The sequence below is a fragment of the Gouania willdenowi genome, chromosome 11, assembly GCF_900634775.1.
Source record: "Gouania willdenowi chromosome 11, fGouWil2.1, whole genome shotgun sequence".
In the NCBI taxonomy this organism is placed as follows: Eukaryota; Metazoa; Chordata; class Actinopteri; order Blenniiformes; family Gobiesocidae; genus Gouania; species Gouania willdenowi.
The window spans coordinates 15780642-15798285 of record NC_041054.1 but is presented as its reverse complement, the minus strand read 5'-3'; positions in this window follow the sequence as shown (position 1 = coordinate 15798285).

The following is a 17644-nucleotide window of genomic DNA, read 5'->3' as shown; positions in this document are numbered from 1 at the left end:
AAAAGAGACTGTTTTCATTTGATTGAATTTTCAATGTGGAACATGTCAAAATAAAAATATAGAATTCGGCGTAAAGGTCTACTGTTTACTATGTGGTGCATCACATTTTTGAAAAGTCACTTAATTATATAAATTAAAGTAATTAAAGTACCTATAGTTAGTTTTGAAAATAAGTAATTTCCAAATACTGTAACTTGTCCAACACTGCTCACTGCATTAGTGTGCTTCAGCACATTTTGAATTAGTCATAGTCACATATTAAACTATTTATTCTATAGAACTATTTAGTTATAGTCTAGATTTACACAACTAAATGACAGTCATTTTGGTTGACTAAATCTGTTACAGATATATTCAACTAAAATATAATAAGAGCGTATGCATTTTCTAAAAATTCAGTTGCCATTTATGGACCTGATATTGGATAGTATTATTATTTGTAAATACACAATGACCACATGAGTCATCTTACATCCCATAACACAATCCAGCTTACTTCTTATTGGATCACTTACCCGGCTTGCCTGCCATTACATAATTTCCCAAAAAGAAGCTTAGCTCTGATTGCATTTCGTCCCATGTGAACATTGTAGTTTATTTTTCATTAGTGAACAAAAATATCAATATTTTGGCGTAGATTTTGTCCACATGTATTTTTTTTAATAAGTTATAGTCTTGTTTATGTCAAAATGTAGTCGACGAAAACGATGACTAACATTTTTGGTCAACAATATTAGCAATGATAATGTTTTGAGTTCAAGTTTCGTTCTGTTTGGCATCGTCATCAAACACAAATCAGTGCTAATGCAACACAACATGCTAGCATGAATATTTCTGCTCTCTCAATATTAGAGACAGGACATGGAGAGGGGAAGGTTTGAGTAGGAATCATGTGTAAAAAGCGCTGGACTCATCAATGTCAGTATATGTGTCCTGTGCATCAGTAGCAGCTGGTGTATGGAGGAGTGAGAGAGCCCTTGTCCAGAGCCAACCCCTTTACCCCCACGGTGCGCGCGCTGGCCATTCCCTCGCCTGTAACCTCTCACCCTTCCCCCCAACAGCAGCATATACATCTGTTAAGCCATCAGAGTAAGCAAGGTTGCTTTCTGCTTACATCAGCATACTCTCTGTGCTCCAAATTGCCTCTGGAAGCAATACACGCTACAAAAGAATGGTTGGTACACACCTGTCCGTAGCTGCCACAATACCACATTTACTGCCGACCACATAGCTTATGTGAAGTGTGTAATCAGTGTTGTAATTATACTAAATAGCTTGAGGTTTTCACAGATGGACAAGAAGTTGTTTTTAGAAGTATAGCGTTGCTGTTTGTGATAGTGGATGAGCTAGGCTTCATTCTAACAAACATATGGATTAACTTGGTAACTGAAGTGAAACAACAGCAAACGGAGAAAGAAACAAATAGTTAACATGTGCCATATTTTTGCCAACTTAAGGCAAACGGCTCTCTCCTTTTTGGGGATAATAAAACTCAGATGGTCTAAGAGGTAAGTGCTGAATGTGTGGATTGAAGGAAAATCGGCACTGTGTCAAGTCTCCAGCAATTCAGTCATATTTAACCACTTCACCATGGCACGTACCAGGGTCTGCTGTGAGAAATCAGCAGGTGTTCCATGTAAAACTGTCCAATTCGTCCCATTAGGTTCAAAAATGATGTCTTGGTTTGATTTTGAAAACTATAAAAATGACTGCCTAATTCACACAGGGGCAAAATAAACTAATATACATTACTGGTCAAAAGTTTTAGAACACCCTTAGTTATTTATTACAATTCAAGTCGTGCAAGTCGAATGAATACCTTGAAATGGTACAAAGGTAAGAACTGAACAGCCAGAGGTTTAAAAAAAAAAAAAAAGTTTGGTTACCCAAAACTGAAAAATAATATACATTTCAGAATTATACAAATAGGCCTTGAAGTGGGTTAACTGCAATGAAGGTTGAACAGCCGCCTTGAAAGCTGGTGCTACTCATTCCTACAGGTGTTCCAACTTTTCTCGGTTACTTCCAACCCCCTCTGTCTGCGTGAAAGCATGTTGAACACACTGTGGTACCAGACCCTCATGAGACACGTGAACATATTGTTCATGGATTCCATGATTTCTTTTTCAACTCAAATTGCTGATTTGTTCCATGCTTTCATTTCAGAGTGCAATGACACAATAAAATGAATCATTTTCAGTAAACAGATGGAAAAAGTGTGGTGTTGTAAAACTTTTGACCAGTAGTGTGTATTACTGTCCGTATAGGTTAAATAGTTTGTTGTTGCTCCCAAACGCAGCGTTCCTATCAACAATATTGATTATTATCTGTTATCTGACAATGTTTGAATGAATCCCTTCACATTCAACAGAACATTGAAAAGACATATGTTCACAAACAGAGCACACAGAGCGCAAACCTCAAGTGCCAATAATCCTTTTTGTTACATAATGGCAGTTTTCTGGTTCAATGATCCTATACTGACGATACAGTAAGTTCATATGGGAGACACCATTAAAAAAACACAATGAAATGCTCCGTATCTGATCATGGATGAAACTCGTTGGAGTAATTGAGGAACCAACCTGACATAGCAGCGTCAAATTTGCTAAAGATAAGTCAAATATTGACAGATATGGATTTTTTAAGTTTTTCTGAAGATGAGAAATAGGTATTTTTTTTAACTTTTGAAACTGATCCAGAATCAGCATATGGATCTGGAAAGCCTCCAACCCGTGAAGTACTTTTGACGTAATCCTGCTAAGTGACAAACAAACAAAAATAAATAAACACTGGTATAAATAAATGCAGGTAATATTTCCCCTTAAAGTTATAGGTCCAACTACAAAGCATCATTTATTGCTATATTGTCAAATATACCATATGTACGCTTTGCATTTTCTTGTCATGAATATCTCTCCATTATGGTCCTGGTCTTCATCTTACACAGGGTTTTCTGAGTCAAAGCAGAATACAGCCTGTACAGGATGCCAGAATATCATAAGGGTGATACAGTAAGGGCATTAAGATTCTCTTCTCTTGTATTCATTGTTGATAGATTTGCCTTAATTAGGTCTTCTACCTGAACACACAGGCCTTGCTCTAAATGAAGGGGAGACAAGTGTCTCCACTGAAAAACATGAAAGCTGACGTTTGTGCTCTTAGCCTGCCCGGATCTGCTCTGACTCCAAAGTTCAGCAAGTCATAGCAGCCATCACAGTAAAACAACTATGATTTCACTCAATAGGCCTGTCATGTTTCAACAGGCTGTTTATTAAAAACGCCTCAACCGGCCAGGAACCACACAACCACACTCTCAGCTACAGAGAGCCCAGAAACACGCTCCCACATCCCAGCCGTCATCTCCAATCTCTCTCTCTTCCCTTGTTTTCCTGCTACAGCACTTATTCCCCCCTTTGCTGTCCCACTGGTGGTTTCCTTAGTGTGATGTCATCACTCAACACCTGAGTTTGATCTTGTTGACCCATGGTGCACTTCAGCCTTACAGATTCACCCGAGTTTGAGCTGCTCGAAAGAAGTGGAACGTTCTCAGAAAACGTTATGCGGGGGGTGTTGAGTCAGGAGCTGTAGCCAGTGTGTATTTCAGTCTCATCAATCAACGATTTGTCCATCAAGGAGCACAAAACAAGCACTCATAAGGCCAAACCTCCTATTGAGAGTTGGGTCCTACATGTAACTGGAATTAGGGAAGACTGAGAATGGCGATGGCGGTTTTCCTTTTCCTCCGATGAATAGATGTCCGATTGGCACCAGGGCCACGGCAGGGGCAGCTGCACGGACTCAGACAGGCACTTCCTGCAACAGGGTTTCCTTCCGGCAAAGGCAGGGGCCTCAACTCTGATTAAAGGGTAGAAGGACAAGGGACACCTAAGAAAGAACAGCCACTAATCTGATGGGAGACATGCACAACCAAACACACACAAATAGTTCCCCACAAAGGGAAATTGAACGTGTCCGCACACGCTGACAACACTGAGAACGAAACATGTCATCAGCAGAAACATACATCAAGCTTACAGCCTTTAATCAGGGGGCGAAGTTCTCTAGCCAAATAATGGTGTGTATCTTCATACGCGTGTGTTTATGTGCATGTCCTTTGGCGGCTGTTCAGTTGAACTTGATTTTCAAAAGCTAGCTGCTTTGGATGCCATAAAAAACACAGCACTGTCTCCATTGTCTGTCTTTAGAGGATTTCCCAACCTCTCCCATCATTTGATTAGCAGCTTAACGGATCACATGATCCTCCCTTGACTGTCAGTGCTTTCTACTGTTGGGAAAAACAATGTAAGATATATGACCTGAATGGCCAAACCTTGGAGCAGAAAAGTAGTTTAGAGAGCCCGGAACGTGATGCACACGCCAGAATGCCAGTAAAAACCGAGGTGAGTTTGTAATCTAGCAGTGATATAAGAAAGTAAAGATCGATTTTGTAAAGTGAGCCTGCATTAGGGCACAGGCACTGTTCAGAACACACAGTTTAGGAAGATGCCGTGTATTGATCACATAACACAGAGTGTTTTTTTTTAGACAAGAGCATTTATGTCTCAGCAGATTTTTGTTGGATTGGGACGGATGTGAAGTTGACCTCAGAGCAGACATGGGCAATTGGTGACCCGGGTGCCCCATGCAGCCCTCGGACTAATTTTTTAGTAAACACACAAAATGAATCCCAAATGTACAAAAGTAGAACACAAATACACAAAGAGAAAGAAACAAAAATGGCTGCTTAATTTTACAAAATGATTTCAAATGCTTACAAAACTACAATAATATACACAAAAGGACAACAAAAATACACATAATTGACAGCAAATATACAAAATGACAACAAAAGTAGACAAAAATTCTCCAAAAATACAAACTGGCTGCAGAAAAATGCACAAAAATGACAAACACACATCACTCATAACACACTTGGGAAGAACAAAAACACACAGTGTTTAGTGATTCTAAAAAATACACAAAATGCCAACAGAAATACACAAAAGGAATTTCAACAACATAAAATAGCAGGAAAAAAATACACAAAACAACAACAAAAGCACACAAACCCTTTGTTATGTCCTGTGTTAATGCTCATATTGGTCATTATTCCCAATGTTGTCAGGAATGTTGACAATGTGGCCCTCAGATTTAAAAATCTAATTTTTGTGGCCCCCGCTGTGATAAAGTTGCCAATCTCTCCTTAAAGTCTTGTCGAGCAAATTTTGATTTAGTTTTTTCAGTCTTTTGACTAAAATGTGACTTCTTTTTGGTCAAACTTTAGTCATCAGGGACACTCAAGATTTATATAGTCTAGTTTTAGTTTTTAAAGCTTAAATGGCTTGTTAATAACCTGATATTTGATAGAATAAAGTTTGTAAATACACAGAAAGATTTGATGTAATCAATGTGTAAGACCACATGATCACATGAGTTCTGATGGATTTCATCCCATATGATGAAACTATAGTTTTGTTTTTATTATTTAACAAAATATCAATATATTTTGAATTCGTTTTTGTTCACATGTCATTTTTTAAAATACAGTTGACGAAAACTATGATGGCAATTTTTAGTCAACAAAATCAACTCTGGTTTTGTCTTTGCTGAGCTCTGCAGTTTCCAAACTTCTTTTTCTTCTGCAGGTTTTTTTTTTTTTGTTGTTGTCTTTTTTGATTTGCACCTCTTTCTTTTAACTCTGTCATTCCATCCTACCAACCATCTGGTGCCCCTTCCCCAATGAGTTGAGTTCACTGCTAACAACCCACAGCTGGCCCGTGCACACTGACACACACTGTTGCATACTTGAACACAATTTAATTTATTCTAAAAATCAGTGTGAATGGCCGACAGCAAAATCCCTCAGAATGTGTCTCGGATGTTTAGCTTTGGAGACAGGATGGCCTGAGGGTGAGCCTGGCACTGGGTAATGTTGTCCCTCTGTTACTTAGGGCTTGTCAGGGGTTGATCGCTGGCAGATGCTGTTTGTGTAAAGGCAGAGGGTCACAGCGGGGTAAACCAAAGGCGACAGGAGTGAAGCAGGTCTGCAGAATGTTGGACAGACATTGATGTGACCAGGTCCAACTAGAATGGAGAGCACAGAGCAGGTCTTTTCAGTCAAGAGCAGACATCCGAACTCTGGTTCCTTCTCCCGTCACAGGACCCGGTATCTGGACACTGTCAGCCCCTGCAGCAAGACGTACACACAAAGTATCCTGTAGTCCTTGTCTGAGCTGCCTCTGACCTCTTAGACCCATTTCCTAGATCCAAATCAAGCGTGGCACAAGGCCAAAGGATTAATTGTTAATCTTAACAGCCATCATTATCTTTGATAATTCTAAATTCTTTCATTTTCGCCTTGCCAACACATGTGGTCCGTCTGTTTTACTGCTGAGGAGATCCAGAGCACTTTCTTCCACCCCTAACCTCACCAGTGTTCTTATGCACACATTTTTCTTCTCTTTTTGTCTTTCTTTAGGACTTGGTCTCCCTCCTCTTGCTTCCTGGAGCTAATTTTCAGAATGATTTCATAGCCGCAGAATGTCTTAATTGCGGAGAGCTGTTCTCCTTCGCTGCGGGGCTTCTTTTTTAGGCTTGGTAATTCTGGGTATATGTGTGTGTGTGTTGGCATGTGTTTGAGAGTGTGCAAAAAAAGGAGGGAAACTAGGTTTGGAGGTGGGTCATAGAGTTTTAGGGCAGGGGTACCTGTCATTTTGATGGACGTCTGAGGGACCTGACTGCCCTTGCGCCCCTGACCCCCTTCTGCAGCCCTGTACCACGCCAACATCTCAATCTGTCCGACAGTTAAACCCAGGTGGGGGGAAAAGATGTGTGAGTACGTATAAAAAAGCAATATAGAACAGGGAGTCCTTCATAGAGAGAGACCCCAAGAAGAATAACACACTGTTCATGATGTCTCAATTAGTAACACAAGGCTCTTTTTGTCTGTGCTCGCAATATTAGAATTTTATATTAACAAAATTAAGTAAGAACCCAAACTAATATCTGCTGTTTGTAATTACGTGGGTTAGAGGCAGGTCCAAGTATTCACTTCACTTTTTCCAATCGCTCGGCTCGAGTGTAATGAGTTTTGTCTCATAGCTTATGCAACAGAAAACACGTGTGTTCGTGCATGTCCGTTCGTGTGTGCGTTCCGTGTTACACGTCATTATTTACAGACGCTCTTTCTAATTTCACACTTCACACGCTTCCTGTCATCGTCTGGAAATAGAAAAATGGGGGGAAAAAACAGGTGGCAGCAGTTGATGAAAGTGAAATTGAAAAATGAAATGAAGTCAGGTCTCGGGGAAGGAGAGAGCGCTGTCGATGGTTTACCCCTCGGACGCTTCGTGGAAACCAATCACCGTGGAAAGAGTACGAATCAGCAGAGCGTGTCGCAAACCCTTACGAATACACACCTTTGTTAAAAGCACACACAGACATAACAATGGTTCTTTTCAGATCTGTACCATTAAATGAACAACGTCGGTTTCCCAACAAAACTATGGAAAGCAGCAAATCATGAAACCAGCAGGCCTTGCATGTACCTCCCCATTTGTTATATTCTTGGCTTGCTTCTCTATTCAAGATACTTACATCTGCCTGAATTACTGTCTGACTTTTTTTGTTTTCCTTCCCCTCTCTGTCCTGCCTTTTCACCATTTACCCAACATTTCCCTGTCAGACTCTTGTGGCAGGGACTAGCAGCCCAGCGGTTGGGGTCCTGCGGTGAAGCCAGAGAGGGGGGGGGGAGGCTGTCCATTTCTGTGCCTGACAGGAGCAGGGCTGCCTTTACACTGTCCAAATAGGCCAAGCCGTCACTCCTGATTAGCCCTCTTGCTGCACAGAGCCAGGGAGTCGGGGATCTCTGGAAGCCATTACTCAGTCAGTGAGTGAGTACCCTGTCCCCTCCTCTCACCCTTTCAAACCCCTTCACCACCTTCTCTTCAACTTAATCACTCACAGCTGAGGAGCAGGAGAGAGACGAGGTTAAGGTACTAGCGAGAAGGGGGCGGAGTCAAGTCTACGATCTGCAACAAGTGAGATGGATTCTTTTTGGTGTACACTGACATTTTATTCCCAATGCTTCGAAAAAAAACACAGTCGCTCACAACAGACTTGCTGGCCCCCCGATGGTGAGCTGCCATGTTCTACGAGAGGAAAGCTTGCCCCCACAGGAGCAGGAAGAAGCACACACACACACGCACGCACACACACACACACACACACTGCAGGTACCAGCCTAAACACACAGTGGCTAACATCCACCCTCAGCTGGAGCTTGTTAGAATAAAGACTGCAGAGCCACGCAGCTTGTCTTTGTCAGCACTGTAACCCCACATACAAACTGACACCTCAGATATTCTGTCTGCATGTGTGTGTGTGTGTGTGTGTGTGTGTGTGTGCAGGCAACAAGGCCACAGGACATTGAGCAATGGTGACACACTGAGCTCGGAATCTGTGTTTCCCTTCTATCCCTCTTCTCTTTTCCAGGCTACCCGTGATGCCTACTGGGTGGGCAGTGAGTCACAGAGTGAAACTTAAGCCCTGGTGAAACATTCACTAATCAGCCACATGGTCACTAACAAATTCACAGTTAATATGGATCAACACAAGGGGAAAACGCCTGGTTGTCTGGCACATGCAGTCGCAGCTGTATTTCGGCTTCATTTCATTGTCAGATGCCGCTCTTGTGTTTAAAACACGACTGAAATAGCCGACGCATTGTTAGCATTAGCAAATGTCGGGGATTGGCTTGAAATGAGTCAATTTTTTTATGCCTTAAAGGCAAGATGAAAACAATGAAAGCAGCTGCGTATAATCATGGTAGTTGTTCAACAAGTAATAATATTAGCATGAGTCAATAACACACAACTGTAGAAATACAACTTCTCAACTATCATTGTGCCTTTTGTCAGGGATTAGTCCATTCATTTAAAGGGGAAATAAAACCAATTTATTGTAAAACTACATTTCCATTTCTTTTGCAAAAATGGAACTCAAAAATTATATTTGCTGTTCAATTTTACCTTAAAATCAATTAATCCTAACACTTGGTACCTTTTTCCAGGTCCCAAGGTCTAAAACAGGGGTGGCAAACTCTAGTCCTAGAGGGCCAGATTCCTGAGACTTTTAGATGTGTCCCTGCTCTAACACACCTGAATCAAATGAATGGCTTGTTATCGTTGCTTCTGTAGAACTTGATGACAACCCATTGGTTTCATACCAGGTGTGTTGGAGAGGAACGCAGAGACTAAAAGTCCCAGGAATCCGGCCCTCGAGGACTGCAGTTTGCAACCCCTGGTCTAAAATAAGTGCTTAATTAGGTATGACTATGACATTTTTGTCTCTAAGCTCGACTTTGGACTTGTTCCTTGTCTGGGGTGTACCCAGCATATCTCCCCTGGGCAAAATCTATGCAGCAACTCTGACCAAGATTAGAGTGTACACATGCAACAACCTCCATGTATGACAAATGGATTGATGTGACACTATTGCTTGTTAATACCAAAAATGTACTCAAATAACCTGTTTACACGATGATAAATTCAAATACAAATTTCAAATCTGCTGCCAAGTTTCCAAAAACAGTTGAAACCAACGCAAAATATTAGAGCGACATTTTCCTCCATTTAAACATAAATATAAAGTCGATTCCTTGATGGCAGTTTTGCCACAGTTACCTTGAAAAAGTAATCTGACTTCTGATTACTCCTTTAAAAAGTAACTTAGTTACTTTACTGATTGCTTAATTCTAACAGTAGCTAAATTAGATTACAAATGACTTTATTAGTTACATTCAGCACCCCCGGTGCTAATAGTACGTTTACCGAAGTACACGCACGTCTTAGGGTTAGGGTTAGGATTAGGTTTAGGGTTAGGGTTAGGTTTGGTTAGGTTTAGGGTTAGGGTTAGGGTTAGGTTTGGTTAGGTTTAGGGTTAAGGTGCTTTCATACCGAACGCGACTGAAGTGACTGAAGCAACGCGATTGCATTAAAATCAACATAAAAGACGCAATCTCAAGTTATCTCCCCTTAAGCAACGTGACATGTGTAATTTGAGCGACGAGGTCGCGCTGAACCTCGTCGCTCAAAGTTGAAAAATCTGAACTTTTTAAGCGACATAAAGTGACAAATCCCTCATCCTTCACCATCTGTAGAGCGGAGGCAGCAGCCCCTTCCTGTTCCCTCTCGCTTCAGTACAGACGGCTGCTGTGGAGGCTGTACGGCTTCCTCAATTTATCGTGGCAAAAATAAAGCAGTTCACTTCTTGAAAACCACAGTAACTACTGATCCTAACACATTCTGAGTGAACTCATCCTTTAATATCTCCGTAAGTTGATCATTTCAACCGTAAAAGCGGAGCAAAAAGGAAAATAAGTGATCAACCCTCTCTCTCTTTCTAAATCTCTTCCCTGTCACACACACAGTTCCCTGGTGATCGAGTCACCGGAGCGATGAAGTGATGGAGTGACCAAAAAGCACCGCTATGTACAAACAACACATCAGGGGCGATGGGAGCTACTGCACCGAACGCACCTTTAGGGTTAGGTTTAGGTTTAGGTTTAGGTTATAGCCCTATATCGCAACATTTTTTAGGGTTAGGGTTAGTGTTAGGTTTACGGTTAGGTTTAGTCTTAGTCACATGACCTAAACTGGCCAATGAGGGGCGATGAGTACGGATAGAATGTCGGTATATTGATACGGCAACCATACGGATAGCAACTGCTTACTTAAAATATATATATATATATATATATATATATATATATATATAAAACAAGATATTTTGACTCCATGTATTTTGTATGTACCTGTATCGTCATATATTTTGTCTGACTATGTAACGTGAGGAAAATTACAAAAATAGTAACTCACAGTGATTTGGATAAGTAACTTTAATCTGGTTACTGGTTTGGAAATAGTGACTCGTTACTGAAAAAGTTGTCATATTAGAGGAAAGTGTTACGAAGTAACTAAGTTACCAGCATCTGCGTCTGATGGTAAGCAATTACCAGTACAAGTAGAATAGATTAAACTGGAAAACAGGAGGTCGGGAGTTCAAGACACTGAATCCTATGTTGCTCCAAATGATTGAGTGGCAGCTCTGTCCCAATTTGTCTACGAAATGGGTGTGGCTTATTTTGTAAAGGGTTTAAAGCCAACTGTAGTGGTACATAATAAAAGCACAATAAAAATCAATTATATTTACCATTTACCGAGCAACGATGTAACCTAAAAAAAAATGACACACAATTCTTGGAACAAACATCAGCATTATTTTTTTACTGCAGGTTGTTGACTGATGAGAAATAAGAGGCTGAGAGCTCCTGACTGTACTTCAGGCTCTATAATAGCTGCAGCTGCACAGGATTGGACTGAAGGGCAGGGAAAGGAACACCTAAAGAGACTGAACACAAGAAAAACAAATCCATAACTCATGCTCATAAAGAAAGAAAATAATGTTTGTAGCTGCATTTTCCTCGCAGCTTGATAACGTGAAAGGTTTGGATGTTTTTAAGTGATATCTGACGTTTTTAGTCTCACAGACAAAGACTTAAGGAGAAAATATTGTATCCTATCCGTTGTAATATTATTACATTATGGTTTAACTCATTTTAGTTTTAAATAGATTATTTTGTAGGTATTGTCAGTGTAAAAAAACATGACTATCCTGAAGTGAAGGATGATTTCTGTTCATTTGATTTATTTTCATTCTTTCATTCATTTTTTCCACAAGGAATATTCAACATTGTTACATTCCCTGTCCAGAAAAGAGCAGGGAGAAGAACATTTTTTTATAATAATGCCTGCCCCTTACTCAAATCATCAATCAAAACATCAAACAATTGGTCCGCCAAGTTTACACCAACTGAGATCTTGATATTACAGCATTATTAGAATAGAATAGAATAGAATAGAATAGAATAGAATAGAATCAACTTTATTGGCCATGTAATGTATGTTATACACACAAGGAATTTGACTTGGTGAACTGTGCTCTCTCTAATAATGTGAACATTAAATAATAACAATTAACTAGAAGAAAAAAAATATAAACATAAATATAAACAGTAGTTAGACTAATATGTGCAAAACTAAATAAAATAATATGACACGATAACAATAACAAGATAAGAAAATAATCAAAATAATAATAATACTAGTAATAATTAAAAAAAAAAATAATAATAATAATAATAATAATAATAAGACAGTAGTGATGAGTAGTGCAGGTGATGTACACACCTACTCTCAGTACCAAAATAGGAAAACAAAGAACACTAAACACCATGTTCACATTGTATTATGAGTCGCTTTTTGTACATTATCTTAAACTGAAATATATTCAAACACCTCTTTATCTCATAATGAAAAGAATTCTACATTTTGACCCCAACAACAGAAATGCACATCTGCTTTAAGGTTGTTCATGCAAATTGATGTTTGAAATTTAATGTCTTTCTAAAAATAATAATGCATTGAATTTTATATAGCACTTTATCATAGACACTCAAAGCACTTTACAGAATTAAGGCATTATTCTTTCACTCCACACTTAGTGATGGTAAGCTACTATTGTAGCCACAGTTGCCCTGGGGCAGACTGACAGAGCGACGCTGCTATAGTGCACCGTCGGTCCCTCCAACCACCACCAACACTCACTCGCACACTACATTCATACTAGGCAATGTGGGTGAAGTGCCTTTCCCAAGGACACAATGACAGAAACCACTGGAGCGACTGTCCCCCACTGTGGAATTGTCAGTGGTCTCCCATCCAACTACTAACCAGGCCCAGACCTGCTTAGCTTCTGAGATCTAATGAGATCAGGCAATGACAGGCTGGTATGGTTCCCATCCTCTGAACTAAACAAACATTTTTTGTAAATATTCTGATATGCTTCTAGTTTCATAAGCAATACACCAGTGACGTGCAGTCAGGGTAGGCAAGGTAGGCAGTGCCTATCCAAGGGTGAATTGATATTTTGATTATTTGTTTTAATTATAATATAATTATAAATTATTTATTTTTCAATTTCCGATAGCCTACAGTACCAGTAAGTTTGAAATTGTCAGGATTTTGTGCTTTTCATACTCCACATGACTAAACATGGCTATTTCCTGGTACGGCAGAGACGCTGCACAGTCTCACTCCGCTGTAAGGCAGGAGGAGGCCACGCCTCCTCCTAAAAGCACATTGCTGCTCTGCCTCTGTTTCCATAGCGTGTTTTTATGTGTTTGCGCAGTCAGTTCCCAAAGATGAAAACCATTTACGTAAAAAGGCAGCTCGCTAACCGTGCTATGCTAAATGCTATACGTAAGTTCACAGTGCATTAGAGAATTGATATCACGTGGCCGCAGGTGCTACATTCTCTAGCTAGTGGGTGGGATAACACTACAGGCAGGATGACAGCGCTAGAGACGATAAAGAAACTTTTTTTTTAGGAAAAACGACAGCTTTTTAAAAGATGGGAGACCAACACCTGAACTACCAGACTTTCAGCAAAGGAAAAGGTCAGAAAATTGTTCGTTTTTTACAGTGAATGGAAGGATTAGCTTTGTGGATGCTCCTCACTGAGGCTGTTCTGAGTTGTTGTTGTTGTCATTTTCTCCGTGTTTCTGTGTTTCCAACAAACAGCGAATGTGGTGTCATGTCATGAGATATATGTTGTTGGGAGAGTATGGAGTCTATATTAAATAATTGTTTATGTTTCTTTAATGTGTTTTACGATCTTGATTTTGTTAGATTAACACTTACCAGCAGAAACATATTTTGTTAGATGGCTAGATGCTTTTTCATGTGGATCTTGTTGGGTTTTTTTCTTTCGTATTATGAATTTTATATTTTGATAAGCGCTATACAAATAAAGTTGAACTGAAGTGAATTAACACTTGCCAGCAGAAACATATGGAATTGTCATTGGTGGTCTCGATTTGCAACGCCCTGCCTACCCTACCCTAGTGCTCACGGCACTACACATACATAAATTCTCCTTTCTTTGAAGGAATATGTATCCCTTCAAGAAATCGCCCTCAGAAATAAAGTGAGTCTGGATCAAAATTCCGTGTCTGTGCTCTAAAACTCCTGATGAAAAATACCACTGTATGTCTCATGTGAATCAGTTGCTATAGGTTTTACTCTTGATACCGAGGTGGAATCAGTCTGTGGATCAATAGCTACAGCTAGATCCTAAAAATGATTTGTTTTCCTGAACTTCTCACTCAGCTTTAGAGGGTGGCAGACAAACGATGGGGACCAGTTGTTAGCGGCACACGTGGCAGCGCTTTGATTCAGAGCCACTCCACACGGACAGGGGAGCTGATTCTGTCTCAAGAGCCGGCAAGAAAAGACACGTGTGATGATGGATTATATTTCCCTCCTTTCATCCACCTCTCATCTTCTTCTGTCTTCTAGACGTCCATTCCTTTCATCTCTGTAGTGCTGAACCCAGGTGCAGAGGAGAAAAAAAGAGAGCGAGGGAGAGAGAGGGAGAGAGACATCCGCAGAGGGGCGAATGAAAACATTTCTCACCTGTCTGTGGGAGAGCATGGTTCAACTGACAGCTTATAAAGTGTGACTGCGGATCAGTTTGTTGCTCTAGGGGGTGATGGTTCGGCAGGCAAGGAACTGGGAGCCATAAACCTCAGAACGAGAGGCTCCAGGAGGAACAGGGAAGATGGACGAGGGAAGGTGTTAGTAGTAGATTAGACGATAGATCCTCAGATCAGAAATGATGATTCGATTACAGATTTTCAACTGTCAATCCTTGTGTCCATCAGAACTTACCCAATGTGATCCTTGTGCCAATTAAGTCAAAAGTATGTCACAGCGTGACACAGCAAATATATTCAGTTTACAATGTGAGGGGGGTGTTCTTGCACGCATCATGTTTTATGGCCCCCAGATTTTCCACCAGAATGTAAGCATTACTCTTAAACCGAAGCCATTATTCTGTTCTACTCAAGATTTGAAGCCACATTTCAAATTATATGCTCTACTGAAAGCCTAGAAATCATCTTAAAGGTTATATATATGGTTGAAAATTGAAAATAATAAAAACCATTCTTTCTGGCTCTCTGTCTGAGGGTCGTTGGGCAGACAGGGTGTCAGGCTGCCATGGGACACACTGGCCAATTAGTACAGAATTTGAGCATAGTAACGAGCCAGAGGGAATAAAGGGGGTTTGATTACAGCACCTAAACCTTCCTGTCACCCCCAGCACGCAGCCCAATGTCTCACTGACAGCCAGTCACAGCTGGGGACAAGGACGTAAACACTCCGGCGCTCACACCCCCTCGTGTTCAGCCAATTTGTGAATTGAACAAGCCATGAAGTTAAAACAGGGGGAAGCATTTATCTCAACTTTTGGGAGCATTGTGTGCAACTCCTGAATTAGTAACATGAGGTAAATCTCATATTGTCTTTCATGAAACAACTTGATCGAGTGTCCTCCTGATAAAAAGCAGGAGGAAGAGAAATATACAAAAGGATAAGGGCCTGGTTTCTACTTCAGATGGAGTTCATGGCGTAAAAAAACATAATAAACAATCAGAGTGGATCATTCAGCAGCACTGATTTGTCGGCCACAAGTAGGAGTAGCCGTTATTTGTGTCTGCTGTAGCAAATCAGGAGCTTGGAGATGACAGGGAACTTGAGTCATCCATGGTGAGGTCAAGCCAAAAGCCCGCACTGTTTTTCTAAAAACACAATTGCAAACTTAACGGTTACCCTGTAGTGGAAAATGTATAGCAGTAGTCCCCCTAGTTTAGCGCGGGGGGGGTCACGTTCTAAAAAAAAAAACCCAGCAATAGGCAAAATCCACGAAGTAGTCGGCTGTTATTTTTGCTATTAGTTATAGATGTTTATTAAAGGCGTGTAAAACCCCTCCCCACACCACTTTATACACTTTCTCAGACAGGGATTAACATTCTCTCTCTGTTAAACACTCTCAAAGTTAGTAGATTTTAAATACATGACACCTGATTTTTCAAACATACAGCACTTCAGAGTACACTGCTAGCGAACAGATATGGATGCCGAACGCAATCAGATGACGTCAGGCCATCAACACGGACACTGGTCTGTTCACCCATTCAACCATGGAGTAGAAGCTGTGTGTGACCACCTGGAGCTGTGTGACACGACCTTTATAACCGGGACCGGACTAGGAAGGATTTGGTGTGGAGGAGAATGAGCGAGGAGGTGGTAGTAGCAGGTAAAAGTTCTCTCTGTAGCACTGAGCTAGGATAAGCATTAGCCGCTAATCACACCGGCTTTTTCACTGGTGGTTTATGTTTATGAGAGGAGAAAAAGGAGCGCAGCTCTTGGCTTCTGCAGGCAGTGAAACTCACCGAGTGGATGTGTCGCTGGTGGTGAACGCAGCATTAGCCAATCGGGACGCAGAACACAATGCGCGTTCATACGCTGTAAAAAAAATCCTCGAAACACCGAAGCCGCAAAAGGTGAACCGCATTATAGGGAGGGACAACTGTATATTATATATATTATGTATATATACAGACAACTGTATATTATATATACAACTGTATATTATATATATATATATATATATATATATATATATATATATATATATATTTTTTTTTTATATACCTTCTAGCATACTCTATGTAGAGGATATGAGGCATATTTATAAAAAGGTGCACATTATTAAAACATTAAACACATTTTTTGTTATATACATTTTCAGTAGGTACCCTTTAAAGTAGAATGGCTGCTCTATAGTTTGTATGAAAACTGAAATAAAAAAAAGAACTACAATAACTGCAAGACTGTTTGAATTTGTAGTTTATCTACTAATAGCTCACGGAGACCACATGGTTTAGTCCCCTGGATGTGGCTCTAAATCCATCAAAATCCAGGAAAAGGCCCCACTGGATCATTTTGCAAAACTTTGCCCTCGAAACGACTCGACCTGACTACCTCGGATGTCATCATGTTCCACGGTAATCCCAATGTGATACCAACACCAAAGGATTTTGTTGATGCCAATATTATTCTCACCGTCAGCTCTGATCCGCTGTCAGCCATCTGCTAATGCACAGTGACAGGAGCCCTACTGTGAGAACCCCAATCTGTCTTCTGATCGGGCAACGAGATGGACAGCTCAGCAGCAGGAGGGGACCTGATATCAGTGTCAGCAATCAGATCTCACCCTCTGTGAGCTTGTTTATGTGGGTGAGTGTCTGCGTGGAGGAGAGAGTGCACAGTGCCAAGTGATTGTTGGGAGCATATGTGCTGACGGCAGCCAGAGTGTGTGTTGAAATGAAGATTAATGAATGAGGGACCTGGATGAGTGTGTGTGGATGGGAGTGGAGGGTCAGTGGACGTGTGTCAAACAGTGCACAAACTTAAGCCTGTGTACACACATGCACTGTGTAGGTGCGGGCTGCTCGGGCGGCTTATACTGTATCTTTGAAGATTTCATCGCCACCTCTTGTCCCACAGCTGTGAGGTGCCGAGTGACGTGAGAGAAAGTTACAAAGCTTTACTGTGATTCAACAAGTCCAAATATTCACTTTTTTTAACTCCAAAATAACTTGAAATTTGTCATTGCTTTGTTAATGAAAGGGAATTTTTACAGTAAAATATAACTTCTCTTAGAGATTATTCAAAAA